The sequence below is a fragment of the Neopsephotus bourkii genome, unplaced genomic scaffold (assembly GCF_033783945.1).
Source record: "Neopsephotus bourkii isolate Nb327-2 ecotype Australia unplaced genomic scaffold, CSIRO-AGI_Nbou_v1 NB_593, whole genome shotgun sequence".
Lineage (NCBI taxonomy): Eukaryota > Metazoa > Chordata > Aves > Psittaciformes > Psittacidae > Neopsephotus > Neopsephotus bourkii.
The window spans coordinates 1,171,787-1,193,572 of NW_026901094.1; the positions used below are offsets into that span (position 1 = coordinate 1,171,787).

The window sequence follows — 21,786 nt, forward strand, 5'->3', positions numbered from 1 at the left end:
TGCTGCTCCCATGAGCACATTTGGGGGAAAACCTTAAGGTTTGTTGCTTTGCAATCTGCTGCCATAATCGTTTGGCTGGGAACTGACAGGGATTTCCTCCTTTTGGGAGTCAAAGAGTAAAACATGGTCATAAAGTGAACAGCACTGGTCAGAGCAGGCCACTCTGCCTGGGATTTGCAATTGTTCTTCTCTAAGCTGCCACACGTGCAGCCCTAATCGCAGTCAGTGCTGATTGCCAGATGAGGTGAAAATACCAGCACCTTCTCCATCTGCCTCATCCTGCATTGAGCCTGCAGCAAACCCTTCCAAAGAACTGTGCAAGGTTCATTAAAAGGAAAATATCCAGGGTAATTGTCCCTTTCTGCATATTCCTCACTCCAATATTCTCTAACATAATAATGCTCCACATTCCTGCAGAACTGTCTTTTCAGCATGTTTTTGCATTATGCCTAATTTTGTAAGAGTTTTTCAGTCCCACATAACGACACAGTTCAATGCAGAACCAGATATAAATCTGGCTTAAGAGACTCTCAACAGGAATTCATTTAAAACTGTAAATGTTAAAAGATTCTGCCCCTGATTTATGGCATTTTCTTATTTCAAACAGGGAATTAAAATCCTTCTTAAAAGATACATCCTAAATCATGATAAAAGCTCTGCTCGAGTGACGATGCTGGTCAGAGCAGGAGCCACAAAGCACAGCAATCTGGAAAGAGCACTGCCTGGTACATTTTGCTTCCTCGGCAGGCGCTGTCCTGCGATGAACTCAGTCCCCATCTCTTAATCACTGCAAAATGGACTCCTGGATGCTGCTGCTTTCATGCCTCATCTCCCCCCCTCCTGCCCTCCAAGTGTGAGCACCTCCCTTCTCCCAAAGATCTCGCTAAATAAAGGAGCTGCTCTACCTTCAATGATCAGTTAATGGTTTTATTCCACTAATATTAATACTAATAACTTATTAGTAGTCTTAATCATAATTTATTAGTAGTAGTATTATTGACACGAAGTCTCTTCCAGCTCTCCAAGGTGCTCTGTAAATACTGCACAAGTATCATTGTGCAAACAATAGTTAATCTTAAAAATGACCAATGCTACTCATTATTATCAGCCCTATAATCATCCTTAACGCCTCATAATTGTGAGCAGATGAAATCATACTGACCAAGCCTTGAGCATCACAGCCCCGTTAACACACACAGTGGGGTTCATGAAGTTTATACAAAGACCCATTTGAAATGAAGCCATGCAGTGCACTGATGCAATTCCCAAGTGGATTTTTAAGTATTCCAGACTCCAAAAGAACAGGGGCCTATGAGACTGACAGCTTTAGGTCATCCTTCCTAGATGTGCATGCACTCCATCATCAGGCACCAAGCTGCCTGTAAGAGTCCATAACCTTGTACTGCTCCATTAAGTATAAGAATCTAAATGGGAGAAGGACCAGCATCAAACAGAGTAAACACAGGCAGAAACAAAGGTTATTCAAATATTGAGATAATTAATTGCTCATTCCTCACAGGCCACAGAGCCATTAGCAGAAGCCAAGAGCTCTGTGCTGTGCAGCCTCTGGAGATACAAAACACAGCACCCATTTGTTCATTAATGCCTCTGGGGGTCACCCAGCACTCAGACCCGAAAGCACTCCAGTTAACTGCAGTGATGAGGCTCCGAAATGCTGTTTCTGTGTCCCACTTATCCCTCACAAATCTTCCCAGAGACAGTATAATGGAGTTTAAGGTCTTCTGCTGCCATTTCTCTTCATCACACAGCTGCGTGAGCAAAATCAAACACCAGCAGGTATTTGTTCTCTTCCCCAAACATCCGCCCAATTAATCCAGATAAACCTCAAACAAAACCTTGGGTGCCACTGGGATAAAAGAGACCTTTCGAGGTGGTTGCTGTCAGTACCTAGAACGTTAGGAGCGATCCCATTACACAACCAATTATGAAACATGCTCCCAGCCCTCCCCATGAGGAGCAACCACAATAGCAAAGGGAAAAGAAAACCCAAAACAAATCAGAGGCAGAGCTCTGTTCCCAGCCTAGGTGAAGACCTGAGCCATTTGCACTATAGATCTGAGTGCCTGGCACCCTTTCCTTCACGACTTGTTAACTTCTTCCTCCTCCTTTTAACTGTTGCTTGATGTTTAGAAACAAAAGGAGTACTGGAACCCAGCTGCACTTTCCAGTTCCCACTGGTGCTGATGGGTTGGTGGTTTTGCTGGTTCCCCCCCTCCCAGTAAACAGATGGATCATTCAGTTGCAAGCTCTTTTCAGGTGGTTGAGATTTTAGTAATTCCTTGCTTTTGAGAAAACACTTCAGAAGAAAAATACACTTAAAATGACCAAAAATGACCACAAAAAAGGGACATTATTTGTGTGACAAAAGCTGTTTACAGCTCTGAGCAGTGCCAGTGCCAGGATTTCCTGCATTTCTCCTGCAAAAGGAGCTGAACCAGCAGGCTGGTGTAAAATCAGGGATGGTGCCTCTATCCCAGGGCAGAGCATGGGACCCGCATCACCTTTGGGCTACCAGTGGCTGAGAAAACCACTGCCAGCTGTGCTTGTGCTTTATTACAGAGCGAGATGCTGAGAGCACGACTGACGTTCCCAAAGGTTAAGCATCACAGGCGGTTTCATGCTCTCTACATTTTAAAGTGGCTGCTTTCCGCTTTTCCTTAACATAAACTAGAACTAACATACACCCAAACCTCTGCGCCCGGGGTGGGAGCCCTTTGGGTCCGTGTTCAGCCAGAGAAAGGAAAGAGGCTGCAGGGGCTGGTGCAGGTGTTATTTTTAGCACGACAGCTATTTACGAGCTCCATTCCCAGAGGGAATTCAGGGAGGAAAAGGGATGCTGATGCGTCTCTTACTAAATATAGAAAGAGAGATGCACTGTACATAGTACCAGCTGCCGCAAGGGCACAGCGCGGGTGGGACCCACTGCCCCAAGAGAGGCTGCATGCATGGGGCTGGGTGCTCAGTTCACTGCATCTTAACCTTGCAGCTCTTGGTGTCTGGAAAAAGCTTTTTAAAAGCAGCTCTTAGACCTAATTGGCTCCAATTTGAAGCCTTGATCCTGTAATGAATGGCTCCAGAAATCAAACAAAGCGTTTTCAACACAAATAAAATTGCCTGTTATGAAAGCAGAACGGGTTTAGGGTAATATTGACTTGAACATGCTGTCAAGGCAAATCAGCAGCAGCGAGGAAAACAACCCTCCCTCTTTAAGGCAGTCCAAAACCAAATCCAGCCACTGAGAGGGGACCTCATCTGAGTCTGTGCTCTACGCCCCTAAATGAAACGGGGGGCTCACTGTTAGTGGGCTCATTTCATAACTATTTAAAGATATATACCATTAAAAAACCATTATCTTGCTTAACAAAGGCAGAAATGCATTTCAGAATTACTCTGTTCTTCTCCATCTTTAAGCATTTAAAGATCTCACAAATGAGCTTTGACATTAAGGAGCTCCCAGCTAGATGGGGATGCCCTGTCTAACTCCTCCTATTCGCTCTTCAGCCTACATCTCTCATCCCTCAGTATTTACCAGGGAGCTGAGCCGCCCAGAGGAAACCACTGTGGCTACGCTGGCTCCTGCCTTTGCCTTCAGGCAGAGTCGTTTCCATGTGCTCTGTTCACAAGGGAGTCAGAAGCTGCCATTCCTCAATCCCCAGCCTGGAGCAGAGCCCCATGAGAAGAGGCGATGCAGAAAGGCTGCAGCTATTTGCAGACACACAAGGAGTACATAGGAAGAGAAAACTTACATCCCGGGAAGTCAGATGTTGAGGTTTCTCCTTCCATCTGGAATACTGCATCCAGAGAGGGGCTTTGGGCAAGGGCCTGTAGGGACAGGCCAAGGGGAATGGCTTGAACCTGAGCTGAGCTCTTAGGCAGAAGCTCTTCCCTGTGAGGGTGCTGAGGCGCTGGCACAGGGTTCCCAGAGAAGCTGTGGCTGCCCCATCCCTGGCAGTGCTCAAGGCCAGGTTGGACACAGGGGCTTGGAGCAAGCTGCTCCAGTGGAAGGGGTCCCTGCCCCTGGCAGGGGTTGGAGCTGCAGAGCTTTAAGGTCCCTTCAACCCAAACCAGGCTGGGATTCTGCAACCCCCACCCACCAAGAGTTTTTGGACATGGGGAGGGATGCCCTGGCAGACACGAGTGAGACCCACCATACAGATGTGCTCCATCCTCCACCCCAGGGGCTGCCCCATGCAACAGCCTCTGGGCTCAGCTCCATCCCCATCCCAGCACTGCGGCCAAGGGCTCTGTGGGTTCACACTGAGGAATTCCCATTTGTTTCTCCCAGTTTCCCTCCCCGACCTGGAGTTACATTTGTCACACTCTGTATCCCCTCACTTAATGCATGCAAATTATGTTAAATATTTCATTCATTAAACGGCTCAGGTTATTACTGAACTGTACCTTAAGCTCTTCAGAAAGTGAATTCTTCTCACACTCCATCACTGGTGTGAAATAACCAACTTAAAGGAGTATTTTACAGTTTGTGCTAGACAACTTCTCTTAGAAATCCCATCCCTTTCAGAGTTACTGTTTTAAGCACTTCTGTGACTTAAACTGTCGAGAGGGAATGATTTTATCCTGTTGCTAAATCTCATTTCACTCCCAGTGTGGAGGAGCCCAACAACCTGCAAGGACCCAACCATAAATCCACTGGGAGAAAGCAGCGCTTTGAAAGCTATTTTCTAAACAGCTAAGGGAGAGGAGGAAGGCACAAGGATTTGAGAGCTTTTTGTGCTCCTGTAACTCACAGGTAGCTTTGCTGTTTGAAAGGAAGTAGCTCCTGCAATAGCCCGTAATGTGCCACGAGCCCTTCGGGAGTTTAACAGGAGTAATTTGGAGTGGCAGGATCCGTGAACAGGCAGGAGGAACAGGGGGGAAGGTGCAATTACAGGGGCAGCTCCAGCTATTTCCAGCCTCTTGGAAAGCCAAGGCAGTAGCGTCCTCGTCAGCGGTGACAAGGTCATTACCAGCTCTAATGAAGGGAACGGGCCCTGGCTAACACACCGGCACAGCCTGGCAGCTCCCAGCCCCATGGATCACCTTCCCCGGGGTGAAGGCAGGACAAAACTCACTCTGCTGCGTGCCCAAGGGATGGTGACGCAGGAGTGCTCCGCACCGCCGCCTCCTCCCACCATCACTTTCCTCTTCGCACGCTATGGGCAGCTCCAAGGGAAAACAGACCTGGCTTCAACCCATCTTTTAACAGCCATGTGGCAGCTACATCTGTATGAGCTTCCAGCCTTAGAGGAGATATAGCTGGGGAACAATTCAAGCTGGAACAGCACACAGACACCTAATGAAGCCCATGGCCAGTGACCCATGGAAAGGCGGCTCCATCCAGCATGGGACGCAGGTTTACAGCCTCAGCCATGCACAACAGACACCACAACACCCTGCCACATCCATCTCAGCTGGGAAAAACCTCTCTGTTTCCAATGGAAATATGCAAACCAGGCTCTGCACTGTAAATCTTCCTTCCCGGCGCTAAGGAGATAAGTAGGACCTATTAACCTCCCATGTTATTTCCAACTTCATTACTGGAGCTGACACGACGGAGCGCACGGTGACGGCTCTTTTTGGCAGAGTGCATGTAAATCGCTTTCCCAAAGGAAATTACTTCTCTGGGCTGAATGTTATTAATCTAAGTTCTCCCTTAGTCAAATTGTTGCCTGTAATAAATATGGAACAGGTTGCTGTGCTCATCTCTGAGGGCATCCCAATCCAGCTGCCTGTTTCCCCCTCATGTGAAACCTCTATGCTCCGTGAGAGCATCCTTCACCTGAGGATGGGGACCGTCCACCCTGGTACCACCCTGTGCTTGAGAGCCCCACGACTGCAGCATGAAATTGTGTTTTGATGGTGTGGAGCGCTCCAGAAGTGCATGAGGAGCAAGCCAGGGCAGGTAAGCCTGGGGAAGAGACAGGAGGCATGACGTAGAGGCCTTCCACAGCAGCAGCTTCCATGGCTGGTGCACCATTTGTGTCAGCTTTGGTACCATTAAAGCAGCACAGCTTCCAAGGTTTCAGAGTTTCTGCTCTTTCCCAGTGGATAAACACCAGCATCCTCCTCATGGAACTAAAAAAATCCCGGGGTTTACACACTAACAGATCAGAAAACCAGATCAAAACCCAATCTGGACTTTGCCAACGATGTGGCTAGAAAAACAGGAATTTCACATCTTAAATTCTTGAAAGAACTATAAATGAAGGGAATTCTATTTGCACGTTATGCCTTTGTTTTATTGAGAACCAGCTTATCACCAAGGAAGATTTTCATTAAAAATACTCCCCAGACACCTGGTTTTTCCTGCCTTCCCCACAAAGGGCACAGAACCCCTCCTGCTCAACCACCACAGGGCGAGGGCGCACACCTCTGGCACACTCCAAGGCACAGAGCGGGTTCAGAGCGCTGTAAATGCAGTGGTACAGAAAGCCCTTCTCCTCATTTGTTAGCCAGCCGAGTGTGAAAATGTTAATGAAGGAAGCAGAATCCATCTATGGGAATCTCACCATTAAGATTTCCTTCACATCCCACAGCCCTGCTCACACACAGCCCCCTGAGCATCAGCCTTTCCACCCAATCTCAGCCGTAACTGCCGTGCTCTGGTCCAGCCACCCTCACTCGGTGGCCCTGATGGGGGAAATCACTTTCATTCCATTAACTCCGACTTTTATTACATGTATTCCTAACAGAAAAGAAATGCAGAGGGATTTGCAGTGTGTATCTACTCCCCTAAATGAGTACTCTTTAAACACAGCATGCTGGCAAAAAGCCTTGAAGACAGGCAATACCAAAGGCACCTTGTTCCACTGAAAGATCTCCATTTTGGAGGTGGCTCACAAAAGCCCTGACCCATGGGGGAACAGGCATCTTCCTTCTGCTCCAACCAAGCCTTTAGACCTTGCTGGATGCCCTACCCTGGGGGACAGTGAGCTGCTGACCTGGACCAGTACCCCATGGATGCCAAACCATACAGGTCAACTCTCCCATTGGAAAAACAGCAGTTTTCCTGAAGTCTTCTGCTTATCACCAAGATTACCTTGATGTGTACAGTGCATTACCAGGGCTGTCCTTTCCTTGCATGTACTTCACATTTAGTGTAAATAAATGCATTTTGTAGGGCCATGGTGGCTGCTGTCAAGGTGAACATTGACACGCTTGGCATTTGAGCACCCAGCTCTGGGCTGGATGCACTGGAGGCTCAGCATTGCCACAGGAAGCAGAACAAGGCTCAGCACTGTGGCTGGCAGACGAATTGGAAGCTGAATGCACCAAGAAATCATTGTGTGGTTGGAGGCACCAGCCACAGATGCTTCCACCTCTGGATCGGGATGCTTAGGATATCACATACTCCTGCAGGAGCTCCCCACAGTGACCCCAGCGCATCCCACCACCCTTTCCCATCTGTTTGTTGCACAGCACCTTCTCCGATGAAGCCCGATGGCTGCTGAGGTGTTGCTGGTTCCCAGATGTGTTATTCTCCATACCATGGATGTGCGGCAGGAGCAGCACAGACCCTGCCCCAGCGCGATCCACAGCAGAGGACCAGCAGCATCCCTGACAGAAGACACATATCCCTCCAGGCAGAGGGGTGAGGGAAGAGAATGCACAATAAAAGGCAGGCATGTGCACAAAAAACTGCTTCCCCACCACAGCCGTGTGATTTTTAATTTTCCCCTAATTTCAGGACTGCAGCACTGATATAAAAATCCCTGTAAGTGTTTTAGGGAGATGGTAATGGTCCTATACTAAAATAATTCAACCAACACTATAATTTTAGTACCACTATCAAAATGAAATAATGGCTGTTTACTATGTTACACCTTTCAAATGACCTTCATTTGAATACAAATTGGGGCTCCAAACTCTAAAAGCTGCTCCATTTCAGGAGGCAGCAAATTGAGGATGCTTGCCCGGGTTCACTCTGCCAGCAGCTTCCCCACCATCCCCACAGAGCCTCAATGGGCTGGGGGGCGATTTTCTTTCCCTCTTAAGATGCTTAAAGGACCCACATGGATCCGGCTGGAGCCCAAGCAGGACAAACCCTCTGCTCCAATGGGAATCACACATCCCGTGTTATCCGGAACTACTCATTATCAGTGAGCCCTGTCTGCTCACATCTTGGAAGATGGATGAGGATTATCCTGCTGTTAATCAAGCCCGCAGCCCAGGATGGGTGCGACCTCAACCTGTGCCTATGGAAACACCTTGATTTAAGGCACAGGGTCTGCAACCAGCAAGATGCTGCAGAAGGAATTTCGCTGTAGAAGTTCCAGCATTCCCTCAGCGCCTGGGGAACACCAGCCGAGCAGCAGCTATTTCTCTCTAATAATGAATTTTTGCCCTTTCATCAACATTAGTCAGAACAAGCTCCGAAGTAAAAAATCCCACTTGGTGCCAGGAATATAAAAGAAAACATTGACATGATGGGCAATAAGCAAACCCAAGCAATGTGCCCAGCTGCAGAGCAGCACAAGCTGATAGCAGCCGATTCTTAACCCTTCCAATGTCATTCCTAAGCAGGAAAAAGGATGCATCACGAAGAAAGAAGTTTCTCTAGAAGGCTCCAGAAGGCATGTTACAAGCTGCCCTCCTGCACAGACAGTGATGGGCAATGGTCCCCAAGGATGCTCCTCCCTCGGCAGGTCGGAGACATTCACCTTTCCCTGTCTCCCAAACAAGAAAACACCCGGAACACCTCATTTAAGATGATTCAAGCTTCAGGCCAAGCAGCTGCGGTGCTGCTGGTGCCTTCACAATGCAAGCGCCACAAGGGAAAATCCCCACGCTCCCAAAACATGGAATATCTGTAAACATTCCCCCTCCAACACACCTACGTGTGATTACTCACAACCAGCGAGGAGGAGGCAGAAAAACCCACTTCTTGTTTTCAATTCTCCTCTCTGCATGAAAGCTACTGCAAGGGAAGCAAGGCAAGGGGGAGACCCCATGCGAGGGGAACACTCTTAGCAGCATTTTGGGGTGGGAAAAGGGGAAATCCCTTCTGTAAAGAGCAGCCTCTGCCTTTCCCCAGAGCCTTTTTGGGGAGCGAGGGTAAGGCCAGTGATGGATGCTCCAGCTGGAGATCCTGAGCCAAGGCTGATCTCCTTCATGGTGACATTGTGGAGAAACAATGTGGTTTAAACAATAGGTGTTGTATAAAACATCTGAAAACAAGACAAATTAGTCATTAAAAATTAATTTTGGAAAATTACCATCTTGCTAATAGGCGCCGTTATGGCTCTGCACATTCCTGCCCAGGCAGGAGGGAGGAAAGGGGTTGAACACACGTTCTAGCACACTTTGTATTGTGTTTCATCAAAAACTGAAGAGACAAATGCCCTCAGAAGCCCGAGCTCCTGAACTCACACATCCACCACCTCAGTGCAGCTGCATTTGCCATGGGGAAGGAAGAGCCCCTGTACTGCAGGATTCTCCCACCTCCCACACTGCATCCCCATCCCTCAGCTCGCGATGCTTCAGCATGGTTCAGTCTCATTCCCTGTTACATGCTGGGCTTTCTAGGGAGTCAGTGTCTGACCCTGCAGGGTCTCCAGTGCCAGCTCTGCTCCACTGGGAGCTCTCAGACGATTTCCAATACAAGAGAAGGGAGGGCAATTCCCCCTGCCCGAACACCGTCAGTGCTCCATCAGTTACCCCAAATTCCATGAAACCCTGGAAGTTCTTTGCACCCTGGACATCAAAAGGCAGCACCTGCTCTGAATAAGCTGGGAAGGACCCTTTCCACCCAACAAGGGACAAGACCCCGACTATGAGGCAAGAAACACATAAAGATACAGGGGGAGAGCAGAGCAGATCCATGCCCTGCTTCTCTCACCCATCACTCCCACAGTCCCCAGTGGGCAAACACCAGGGCCAGTCCATCCCCCTGCATCCTGTCCAGGCTCAGAGCACAGCCCCATTGGGTGAGGGCAGCAAAACCCAGACAGCACCAAATGATGGGACTGGGGCAAGTGAGTACCTGCAACCCTGTTCTGAACCCCCCCACCCCAAAGCCACAATGCCCTGGGATGCTCCGGTGTTATCTTTGCTCTCTTGACAGCGAGGACTACATCAAAATACTCAAGGTCAAGAGACCAGCATGGTTCGAGGCAATCTGCACCTCTTAAAACAGTGACAAATAAGTGATTTAATTTTAATGAGCTTTTTTGCATCTCCAATCTAATTACGGCATTATCAAGTACTGCTCCGAACTGCAGGTGGCTTCTCATTACTGGGGGTAAGGCTGTCATAAGCATTTTTCATGAATACTAAAATCCATTTCATTTCACTACCTGCTCCAAAACTCCCCCAGCCCAGCTCAGAGCGATGCCCTGGCCCCCAAAACTCCAGATTTGGGTGAGAAACACCAAAAACCCCCATTTTCAAGCCAATTGCTCCACTTTCAAATGTGGGTTTTACTGCAGTGAATGGAGAGCAGCATCCACCCAGACAGCCCCACACACCCATCAGCTCCTCCAGCTGAAACCTCAGGGGAAACCTCCTCATCCATCAAAAAGTACAAGTTTTGGTGTGCGAGATGCTCCTGCCAGGCAAAACCTCCCCCAGAAGCAAACATCTTGTTCTGCACTCTGTGAAAGGGCAGTCAAGAAAACATCTCTCTCTTCCAGACTGCTTCTTTCAACTTCTATTGTTTCCCATGACTAAAACCAGAGAAGGTGCCAAAGTGCTTTCACAACATCAAAATACTTCAGCTTTAACTCTGAACCTTTGCAAAACCTCCTGTTTTTCTGATGGTTTCTGGTTGATTCCTTTGCCCACCTCTGCTCAGCAGTTACTGTTCCCTCTATGTGGTTCATGTCCAAAACCTTCCTTCCCTGCCTGTTACTCAGAAGCCATTGAGAACCAGATGGTTTAAGACTCCCAGAAAACCTTTTCCCCCAAGAAATAACGAAGCCCTGACAGTAACTGTCCTTTCAAAGCACAGAGATGTGGAGGATCCCATTCCTCAGCATCCCTTGGGAGCAGCCCCTGCTGAGCCACAGGAATGCAGAGACAAGGAGAAGGAACCCAGAGGACTGAGGATCCATCACCAACAAGCTCCCTTTTAAACCCACGCCAGTTAAAACCTGGAGTTAATGGGGTTTTTCCAAAGGCCTTTCTGGAAAGTTCTGTGAGCTGCTGACAAGAGCAAGGAATTTGCCTCCATCCATGTACACAGTGTTCCTGTGCTCCCAGGAATGGAGAAACACTTTATACAGCAACAATTTCCACAGACACAATAGTCCATTACCCAGGAATCCCAGAGCACAGCACTGACACCAACCAGCATCCTGCAGCAGAGCAGCAAGGCCAGCCAACACACAGCCCAGCTCACCCTCCAAATCACCTTTTTTCTCCCCAAAACAGCCCTAACAGGAGCACTCACCAGTACCCAGGGAGCTGCAGGGGGGACACAAGGGAGGCACCAGCACTACAGGGATGCTCCAGCCAAGTGAATGAGGCCCGGCTAGGGCCGGTCCCACCCATCCCTCAGCCTCATCAGCTCCATTGGCCGCAGCTGGAAGAGGCCATGGGCAGCAGCACCTGAGCCCCCATCACCGCATGGGCCAGACATGTATGTATGTGTGTGTGTGTGTGACTTACATACATGATACACACTACAGCCCCCGGTGCCATGCATGGCATGTCACACACAGGAAAGCCAACACTGGAAGAACTGCAGCTGAAGGGAGAATGAGCAGCGCCTGTGCTGCAGCGAGGGCACATCTGTCCCCCCGACCTTGCTGCAAACCGCAGTGCCTTGGAGATGCATCTCCCCAGCAGCCAGTTTCCACCACATGGTTTTTACTGATTGCATCTGCCTGTGCACAGTAAGGGTGGGTGCTGCCCGGCACCTCTGGCTTTAGCCTTGGGGAAAGCGTGCTTCCTTATGGAGCTTCCTTATGGGAAGTCCAGGGATGAGGCAGCGAAGGCGAGGGTACCACTGATTCCTCTTCCCAGCTCCCCCAGCCAGGTTACATGGGGGGATCTGTCCCCCCAAACACACTGACTTTAAACTAGAGCGTGTGCCAGCAGCTGCAGCACCGAGACTGGGGCAGCAGAGACGTGGCACTGAATGATAATGAAATACATCCCCATCATCTGCCATCACGTACTGCAGGTGCCGGTGCAATGGATCCGAGCCTGACTCTTTTGTCAGCTGGCAGGAAACACCTTTTAAAGCCAAATCCTGGGGGATGAACTCTGAGTCACTTGGCCTTGCATGGGGAGGAGCTGCCTCCGACATGCCAAGGGGTACCTTAGACATGATTGCTTTCCTGATACTTATGATTTTGGTGATAGACATGTCTGAGGCAGCATTTCAACCTGTTCCTATAGGGAACATACACACCACTGATGTCCCCACTGGCACCATTCTCCTCAGTGCCTCACACTTCCCAGCATCTTAGAGCACCTGTAAGCCAGTGAGGGACATTGGTCAAAATGGAAACGAAGTCAAGGGAAAAAGGCAAACAGGCTGAATGTGCAAATTAGTTTAATTAGAATGACTACAACTCAGCCAGTTACACATCTGAAATGCTGTAAATCCAACCTGTAAATCCACAGCACTGAAGGAGCAGCTCTGCTTCCGTGAGGAAGGGTGCAAACCCCTTGGAACTCATCTCATGGAGAGCATCGCTTGAGATGCTGCCAGGACATCAATGAGCCATCACCCTCCAGGAGCATCTGTCTGCGGTGCCACACCAGCCTGTACACGTGTGGATGCTGCAGACCCTGGTCCAAGATTCACACTGGAAATGAGATCCAGAATGCAGAGGGGCCTGGGCGCAGTGCCTGTGCCCACAGATGGATGGATCTCTTTGACACACTGCTGTTTGTACCATCCCTGGTCAGTGGGACAGGGCAAGTCCTGGATGGAACTGCTTCATTTTGCTCCATGTGCTGTGCTGCAGCCTATGTGACTTTTCATTTAAGGTCAAAGAGAGATTTCTGCCCCTTATGTTGATAGTAACAAAAAAATGGCAGAAAAAGACACTTCCAAACTTCCCCCCCCCCCCCCCCACAAATTCCCATTAACAAAGAAAGCAAAATGAGGAAGGATAACAAAAGCAGGAATTTGTGTGTGTGTGCAGAACAAAACCAGCTTGGACGCCCCAGCCCCTCACCTGCCAAAGCCCCCCCATGGGCTGTTTGCCATGTCAGGGCATGTTTTCAGAGCACTGAGACTTCAGCTGCAGCAGCTCGAAGCCTCCGTCATCTTCCCAGTGCATCCCATCTCTGAAGAAACAGGGATCTTCTCTTATCCACTATGGCAAAAGCACTCAGACAAATGTGGGACCAAATGTCGGTTTATTGCCTCCCCCCATATTCCCAAACTCAGCCAGGACATTCCAGATGTTAAACCAGGCAGCTCATCTGCATCCCTCTGACAGCAGCACAGGGACCGCTCTGCAGTGAGTGCATCCCTGGGAAGGTGTTAACACCGAAACATGGACACTGCAAAGGCATCGACTGGCACAAGCCCTGCCAAAGGCAGACACAAGCTCCTTCTCCCTGGGAGAAAAGCACGGCGAGAGATACCCATGAAATGAAGTCAAGTCTGGGGATCTCTCATGCAGGAGCTCATGAGAACAGTTGAAATCCTGAGTTTATATTATTCCAGATGAAGCTCTTAATCCCATCGTTCACTCTCCCAAGCTGTAAACTATTTTGTGAAAAATAGATTTATTTTATATATCTATTTTATATATCTGATGCACAAATCAGGTCCAAATCCGGATGCTGCAGGATGCTCCTGCTCCTTGCAGCAAGTCATCATGAACACCTAACATACAGCACGTTTAGACTCTTCCCAGAGTGGGAATCTGTGCTGAAACTTCCCATCACATTCCTAAACACCATGAATCAGCTCACAGACAGTGATTTGCCTTACCTGACATAAGCAGGCTTCCTCCACCTCCTGCCCTTTGCAGGACTGAAAGCAAGACATGTGTGTACACCCCCTACCCCCAGTGCTGCTCAGAGCATCCCCGATGCCCAGGGACTCCTGCTTTACACAAAAGCATGTTTTCCTTCCATTCTGAATGTGCCCACGGATTAAAGACTGAGATGCCACAGCAAAGCAAGTTAAACATTTACTTTCTATTAAAACACCTAAATGAGAAGATTAAACCCTGTTTTACATTTGACAGAAAGGCAAAGTCAAACCGGCACAGGAGCGGCTTAGCAGGTACTTAAAGCCAAGGCATCCTGATGCCGAGGTAATCAATTTAAGGAGGGAGGGATTGCTTGAAACGGCTCAGATATGGGGAAAGCAACTAATGCACAGACATTGGAAAGAGCCTTTCAGTTATCCCTCCCTGGGAACGCCCCCGGAGCCCTCCTGTGCCAGGCCACCAGCCTCGCTGCAGCACACAGCTCGCGCCCCAGATTTCCCCATGAAGCACTTTCACAGCTCATCCGTCTATGGAGCACGGCGCCTGCTTAAGCTCTCTGTTTATTCTTCATTTGAGGTGGCAGGAGGAGAGCCCATGGAATACAGAAAGGGCCCCAGCCACTGAGTTTAGCAGCTGCCAGCAAGCAGCTGGAGGGCACAGAGGTGACACGGATCACACAGCACATCACTGTACCAATGTATGCCCTGATCTGCCTACATCCAAATATACTCTGCTTGGTACCCAAGCTGGTTACTGTGAGCTCGAGCACATCAGCTTGTGATCATCACCCACAGAAGCCCATGGGTGAGGGTGACACGAGTGAGCATCAGCACCGGCCGCCTGCATCCTCGTGGGACAGCTCAGGCTGCCCTCACCCAACCACATCGCTCCCGCTTCCCTGTAATCGCCGTCTCCTCCAAACTCGGATCTTCCCTGCAAACTCCGCACATTAAATGCCTTCACAGCACCCTCCTGTGGGGATTCTGCGTCCGTACAGAGACAGGGGCAGCTGGAGATGGGGCGCACAAGGAAACCCTCATCCTCCTCCTCCGGCGATGGCAGCACGGATGAGCAGCACAACGCGCCTCTGCCGCTGCCGCTGCCGCCCCGGGTTATGGGCGATGCCAAAGGCACCGCAGCCGCCAGGCGGGATGGGGCTGACATGAGGATGCGGCTGTGCTCCTCCAGCATCCTGGACCCACCCCAGGCGCTTCTCTGCCGTGCTGCCTCACAGAGCCGAGCCTGACAGGTAATTAAATACATCATAAAACGTTAGAGCAGGCTTTCCTGCTGTAACCACTGACAAACAGAAACGTGCCTCGACCACTTCACCGATCGCTGCCCGAAGGGGGGATATGTCAGTTCTAAAACCTGCTCTGGAAACGAGAGACATCTCCATTTACAGCACCTTACCGTGGCATCACTTTGCTTTAATGCTTTTTGTGGTGATGCTACACTTTGAGATAGTTGAAAGCATTTTTATCATAAGCTACAGTGGTTTTATGCAACACTTCGCCACCGCAGTGAAAACCAAAGGGTTCCCTGATTTCTAAGAGGAGGAAAACTCAAATTTCTAATTATTATGTTGCTAAACATCAACCTAAAAAGAAATAAAGCTTGTATGTGAGTTACAACGTTGATTTACAGCATTCAGAGTGGGTCTGAGATACTGCAATCCCACAGATAGCAAACACCTTCCCACTTTCCACAAGAACACTGTAAAATTAGAGCCGAATAAATCTCAGCTCTGATTTATTGATTATCCTTCAGGTTAGGCAGTAATTTAACATGCCTCACACCAGACCGGCCTGGCAGAGCGCACACAAGTCAATTCACTTGTGCAACGTGCAAGAAATTTATACGGCATTATTCACTCCTGAAGCACCTCACACTGAATTAGGATTAAAAGATAACACTTCTGTAGGAATGAACTAAGATTTTGCTTTCTGAAATATGGATGGATGTGTCAGTATAGGTGTACCCACATCTAGAGAGCCATAAAATACAAATATTCGGTGGACTTTCAGTTATGATTTTAAAGTTTTAAACCTAGAAACCTTAGAATAAACCTGTACTTGGAATCACAGTTATTCCCAAACCGAACAACAACCCAATAAGCAGTACTAAATGGGATTCACATGCCAACTACTGAAATACCATTGGATAAATCAAAGACTGACGTAGGATCAATCAGAAAGAAGCTGTTGGAGATGAGCATCGACTTTGGAATATTCAAGTGCAAAACTGCAACCAAAGATTGCACTTTCACTGCTGGAAAACCTTTCCACATTGTGGCCCTGGACAGGAACTAAACCCTCCTCAACTCACTGCAGTGATGAAACCACAAGGAAGGAAGCGCTGCTCAGCCTCTCACCTCTATCTAGCTCACTGCCATCCTCTGAAGACATTACCAAGATCCATGGCTGCTCCTCCAGCGTAGGGAAAGGCCAATGCTGATGCTGAATTGGTCCAGCAGGACCCAAAGCAGGCAGGAACCACAGCAAGAGCCAAGAATATGGGTTTTGGCGTCCCTGTGTCCAGGGAAGGCTGGTATTGGGTGGGAACCCCTTATCCTTATGGGTGAAAGACATTTCTTACTACTATTACCATCAAGCTAGAGCAATACCCAGGGAGCAGCAGCAGTGTTTCCTGGATGAGAACACTCCATTTCCACCTTAAGGAATTTCAGTTCTTCCCCCACACCCCAGCCTCGCTCAAGGGATAGTGGAACTATTCCCAGCTACCAAGAAAATGCACCCTAAATAAATGGAGAAGAGAAAGGCAAAGAAAATGTTTGGTAACAGAGCCTTGTAAGCTGCAGTCTCTTACCAGGAGCAAAATAACCTCAACATCTGGAAGGAGAGCCCTTCCTTGCATCAGGGTCAGATGTTCCAGAGGAACGGAGGGCATCAGGTAGCACAGCCTGGCCCCAGCCCAGCGGCATCTCCAACAGCACTGCTCCCCATCTGCTTTCTTCTACACATCCCCAAGAGGGAAAGCACAAACCCTGGTTATCTAATGACACGTGGCTCCAAGCTCTGAATTAGTAATTCCTTCGCCTCTCATCAGCCCACTGCCCCACTACCGCACGAGGACAGACGAGGCCGGGAAGTGAATGGATTGGGTGGGAAAGCAGCAGTGCTTCCCTCAGGGATTCACATCCCAGTGCTGTGGCACCTTCCCCCCAGCCCCTAACAAAGAATGGAGACAAGTTGCAGTATTTGTTTCATATGTTCAACACAACAGGAACATCACCCAGATCTAGACTAGGTCCAAGTAATAATCACTGTAATTAGCACTTCATTCATATAATTACCAGCAGACCCCATAACATTTTACAATGGAGGTAATTACCCATATTTTACAGCTGAGGAAACAGATACAGTGCAGGTGAATAACTTAAAAAGAAATCATCAGTAAATCTGTGGCACAGCCAGAGACTGCAATTATCCTTATTCCCAGCCAAGGCTCTCCCCAACAATCCATGCTGAATTCACTTCTGTCTTGTGGGAAGGAATCCAGAGAAAACAAACACAAACTGGGATTTCCAATCTCTAGAAGAGCTGAAAAGCAGACAAGCCAGACCTGAAGGAGAAATAAAAACACATTTTTATCACCCAGTGTTTCCTCACCCAAGGTCTGCAGCTACAAGCCAAGGACAGGCAGAGGGCCCTAAGCTCCAGCACACACAGGAAGCCAAACGCAGGGTTTGGGTGGCTACAGGAGTTCTACTTCCGTAAGCAGAGTAAAAGCAGCAGCACAGGACGGAGCCAGGGAAGGTTCCCCCCTTCAGCCACCAAAGACCTTCACCCGTTTCCAGAACAGAAAGATTAAAGCAAGAGCAGTAACTCAATTACTGAAGGACTTGGCAGACAATACACACACAGAGCACAAGCAGGGCCACGAGCCTGGGAAACCCACCCCGCAGCATTCCTCCCCTTCCCTCCAAGCTTCTCCCCGGAAGCCACCAGCCCTAAAGCACAGGAGTGGGGCAGAGCTGCCCCTCTGCTCAGTGTACGGGTACAGAAACCCATGGGTCCTCAGGCACACACTGGGGACCTGTCCTGCACACTTCATCCTGGATGAGTTTATTAACATAAAAGCTGGTTTGTGTGACTGGTCCAGCTGCTTTCTGCAGCAGTCCAGGCTGCAGTGCCACTGCTCTAGGAAATGAACAGCACACACAGATTAACGTTAATCCAGCCCCGGCTGCAATACCTAAGCTGCAAGACATGCAATGGTCTAAGGCTAGTAAAGGTCCCAAGTATTTCAGTTCAGCCGTTAGCTTATGCCAAGGTTAGCACAGAAACCCCTCCAGCAGAAGCAGGCACTGCATTCATTTCAAAACCAAGGCTTGCTTCCGGAATGGATGTTATCAATATTCTGGCTCTGAATAACAGAAAAACCTCGTAAGCAAGTACAAATCTCTCAGTATTCTCTTAATATTTAAACAGACAAATGTTTTGCTTTACCAACACTGTGCAGCATTTGTGTAGTCCTTTGATTAAATGTCTGAAGCAAACATGTATTTTAGTTCAGTGAAAAACAAGCTCAGTGAAATGAATGAGGCTCCATCAGCCCTTGCCATAGAAGGGACAACTGTTGCTGATACTATCTACTGCACCAGACTTTAAGCTTGGGTAAATGGCAATGCTACTGCATGTAAATGAAGCAGCTTTTCTTACTAATATTTACTATTGTTTATGCAGGAAACAGAACAATTCCTGTTTCCCTTTCCAAGGGCTCTACCTCCTCCCTCCTCAGCAGCCCGAGCACCCAGGGAGCCCAGGCAATAGCTGAACAGAAATCATCTGTACTCATTACACTGATCTCTGTGAATAACCATCTGCATCTAACAGAACACTTGGAAAGATGAGAGAAAAGGCAGCATGCACCAGCCTGTGTCACCCCGACACCTCGGGAGATAGAGCCAACTACTTCCACCGCTAAGAGCGCTTACCTTATGGAAAGCAGGCAGGATGGACGTGATAAATCTCCTGAAACAAGAAGTTCTACCCATCTTTTAACCTCCCTGTTATACTATTGACTCCAATTCCCAGCATCAGACAGTTTTTTTCCCCCTTGCTCTGTGCTGGAGCAGGAGGCAGCTGACACGAGCCCTGTGCACAGAGCAGGGAGATTCCCTTCGGCTTCCAGATGTCGAAATAAAAGGGGGCTGAAAACCGCTTTCCTGGAAAGTCACATCTGACTGCTGCTGCTGCTGCTGTGAAATGGGTGTCACAGGGAGGGGAAACACTCTGCAAGGAGTTTTCTTGGGCAAAATAAGTACTTTTTTCCACTGGGTTTTAAAAACCAGTTCTGAAGTGGAGAAACAGCTTGAGGTGACTTTGGAGGATTGCACCTCTCAGGCTGACATTAAAACCAGAGTAAAAGCCAAATCCCAGCTATCCATAACACGCTCCATGTAGGAGCAGCAGCCTTGTACACCAGAACTGGTGACTCCAGGCCTACAAAGCTCTTAAGAGCTAAAATTTGGAAGAGGAGGGGTAAAGGAAAGAACCACCTGAACGCTTCAAGCCCTGATGCAGGCTGTGATCGCCCATGTTAGCTCCCAACCACTGGGTCAGAGCGACACGTACACCCAGCACGGAGGAGCTGCTGCTCAGCAGCACTTTGGGAACACTGCCTGCCACGTTATTTAACAGGTGACTCTGCAAACACAACCAAGGGCAGTCTAAAAACAGAGAGCTCGCTGTTGAAGCACCAAGAGTACCATTGGAAGTACCATTCTCTCACGCATGGATGCTAACTAAAACTAGAAGATGCTTTTCTCGAAGCAGCCCCTGGTGATGCTGGTGCAGCCCCAGTGCCCAGGAGCTCAGCCCCATGAGCCCTAAGGCATGAGCAGGGACAGGCTCTGGGTCACAGGCAGCAGCCAGCAGGGTCAGTGGAGCCACCATGGAGCACATGGACAGCTCACTGCCATTTTAATCTGTAGCTCTAATGAACGACATAAACTTTTATAAGCATCAACAAGGCTCAGAGAAAACCTAAATCCATTTCAGTGCTCATTTAGCAGCTTCATCTGTGTGCAATTAAAACTTCAGCATTAAATGTTAGAGAATAAAATAATGAGACACTTAAAAAATAATCTGTACTTCAGTAGGCTGTGCTCTGTGGGTTTCATGTGTTCATTTACAAGACAAAAATAGGATCTGGCCAAAATCTGCCCTACGTGCTGGTACCCCTTCCATAGGAAAATGGAAAGAGACAGCTCCTAAACTTCAGGGGCTTTACTACCCCATGTACACACAACACTGCTGCTCTGAGCACACCCGTGCTTACAGCACAGCTCGGAGTATCCATAACGTGCCTTTTGGCTTCAGTGCTAATGTACAAATAAATGTAAATTGAGTTTCAATGGAGATTTTCGTTTTGGTCTAAAGCCTAATCTTTTATTAAAACAGCTATCCGTTTCAAGCTGATGGTCAGGAAAAGTTATCTCCAGGACAGGGAACAAGTAAAGAGTATTTCCTAGTCACAAGAGCATCTTAAATGCTCCTCTATTTGTCTGAGCTATCAAGATGTGGCTGGGCAGTGGAGGGGGGGACAGCAGATGTTTTGACTGACCAAAAGAACAGCAGAGAAATGCAAATGAAAACCAAAGATGTACAGAAACATCAAAATAAACTAAAAGTACTGGAGAACACAGGTCAAAAATAAGGTAATAAACAGGAAACAAAGACACAGTTCAACTTAAAAGAAACAAAAGCCAATGGAAATGACATACTTTTATTTTAACAACTGAAACAGGTTTTTATTCAAGAAAAGCCAACATTACAGAGCTTCCAAAAGAAAAACTAAGAGAGACCTTTGGGGAGGTCACAGAACGCTACAGTTTAAAACGATGAAATGTTAACAGCTTGCACACCAAAAATTAAAAATGAAATGAAATTAAAAAAATGAAATGGTTACCAAAGTAATGCAGGTCAGGGGATCAAAGGTGAAGGGTCACACATTATTAAAAAGAAATCCAAAAGGGCGTCTGCATCAAGATCTCTGCAAAACAAAGGAGCTTCAGTGAGTACAACTGGAACCTTCCATGGAAGCACATCACAGCTCTCGCACCACACACAGCCCCCGGCAGCGCCGTCAGCCCCCCCGACGTCCTGCACCTTATCCTGCTTTACTCTGTGTTGTAACCTGCCTGGGGAAGGTTTTGCACCTCCCCACCGGGGCAGGGGACCGCTGCTCAGGTCAGGATATCACCGCTGCATTCCCTGCTCTTGCCTTGCTCTCTGTCCCTGCAGCTATTGCCCCCACGCACACCAACCCCAAGCATCCCAACGCACGGGTTTAAAGCTACAATAAAAAAGTAATTCAAATGTGGTTACCGAGACAAAGGCCTTTCCTCCTGGAATTTCAATTACACACAAGCTATAAAACAACCTTTGGTACCCATTTCCAAGCGAGATGCAGTCAATTATCTATCCTAAATTTATGCAGAGCGCGTCATATTTACATCAGATAACTTTAGGAAGAGACAAGCACCAAGGGCACCACATCCCTCCTCACTCTGGTGTCTCTTCCCTGCCAGCCAAGGCATTCAGCTCTGGGAATCTCTCATCTGGCCAAAACCAGCTTCAAGCTCAAAGGCAAGAAACAAACCACCCCCCAAAACTGTGTCCTAAGGCAAAGCAGCCATCAGGTAACGGCAAACCCCTGTGCTCAGAGGGGAAGGGATGGGACCTGCCTGCACATGTTCCCACAGAGCACATGGCATCTCAAGCCCAACATACTGGTACCACAGCCAGCTCTGTGGTTGTAACATCCCCAGCAGCAGCATCCAAAACTCTCTTGCTGAAGTCACCGCCGCATGTTGGAGTTAAACCTAAGTTCTCAC

The 21,786-nt window shown here is 48.5% G+C and overlaps 1 protein-coding gene and 1 long non-coding RNA gene across 13 annotated transcripts in view; both read right to left on the reverse strand.

Moving 5' to 3' along the window:
* CAMTA1 (calmodulin binding transcription activator 1) overlaps positions 1-21,786 on the reverse strand; it is a 286,114-nt gene that overhangs the window by 184,415 nt on the left and 79,913 nt on the right. The gene's annotated exons all lie outside the window — the stretch shown is intronic.
* On the reverse strand, positions 17,139-20,942 carry LOC133211325 (uncharacterized). Its single transcript, XR_009725176.1, has 2 exons — positions 20,859-20,942; positions 17,139-17,507 (listed from the first exon to the last, which is right to left on the reverse strand). It is a non-coding gene; the product is annotated as an uncharacterized LOC133211325 (long non-coding RNA).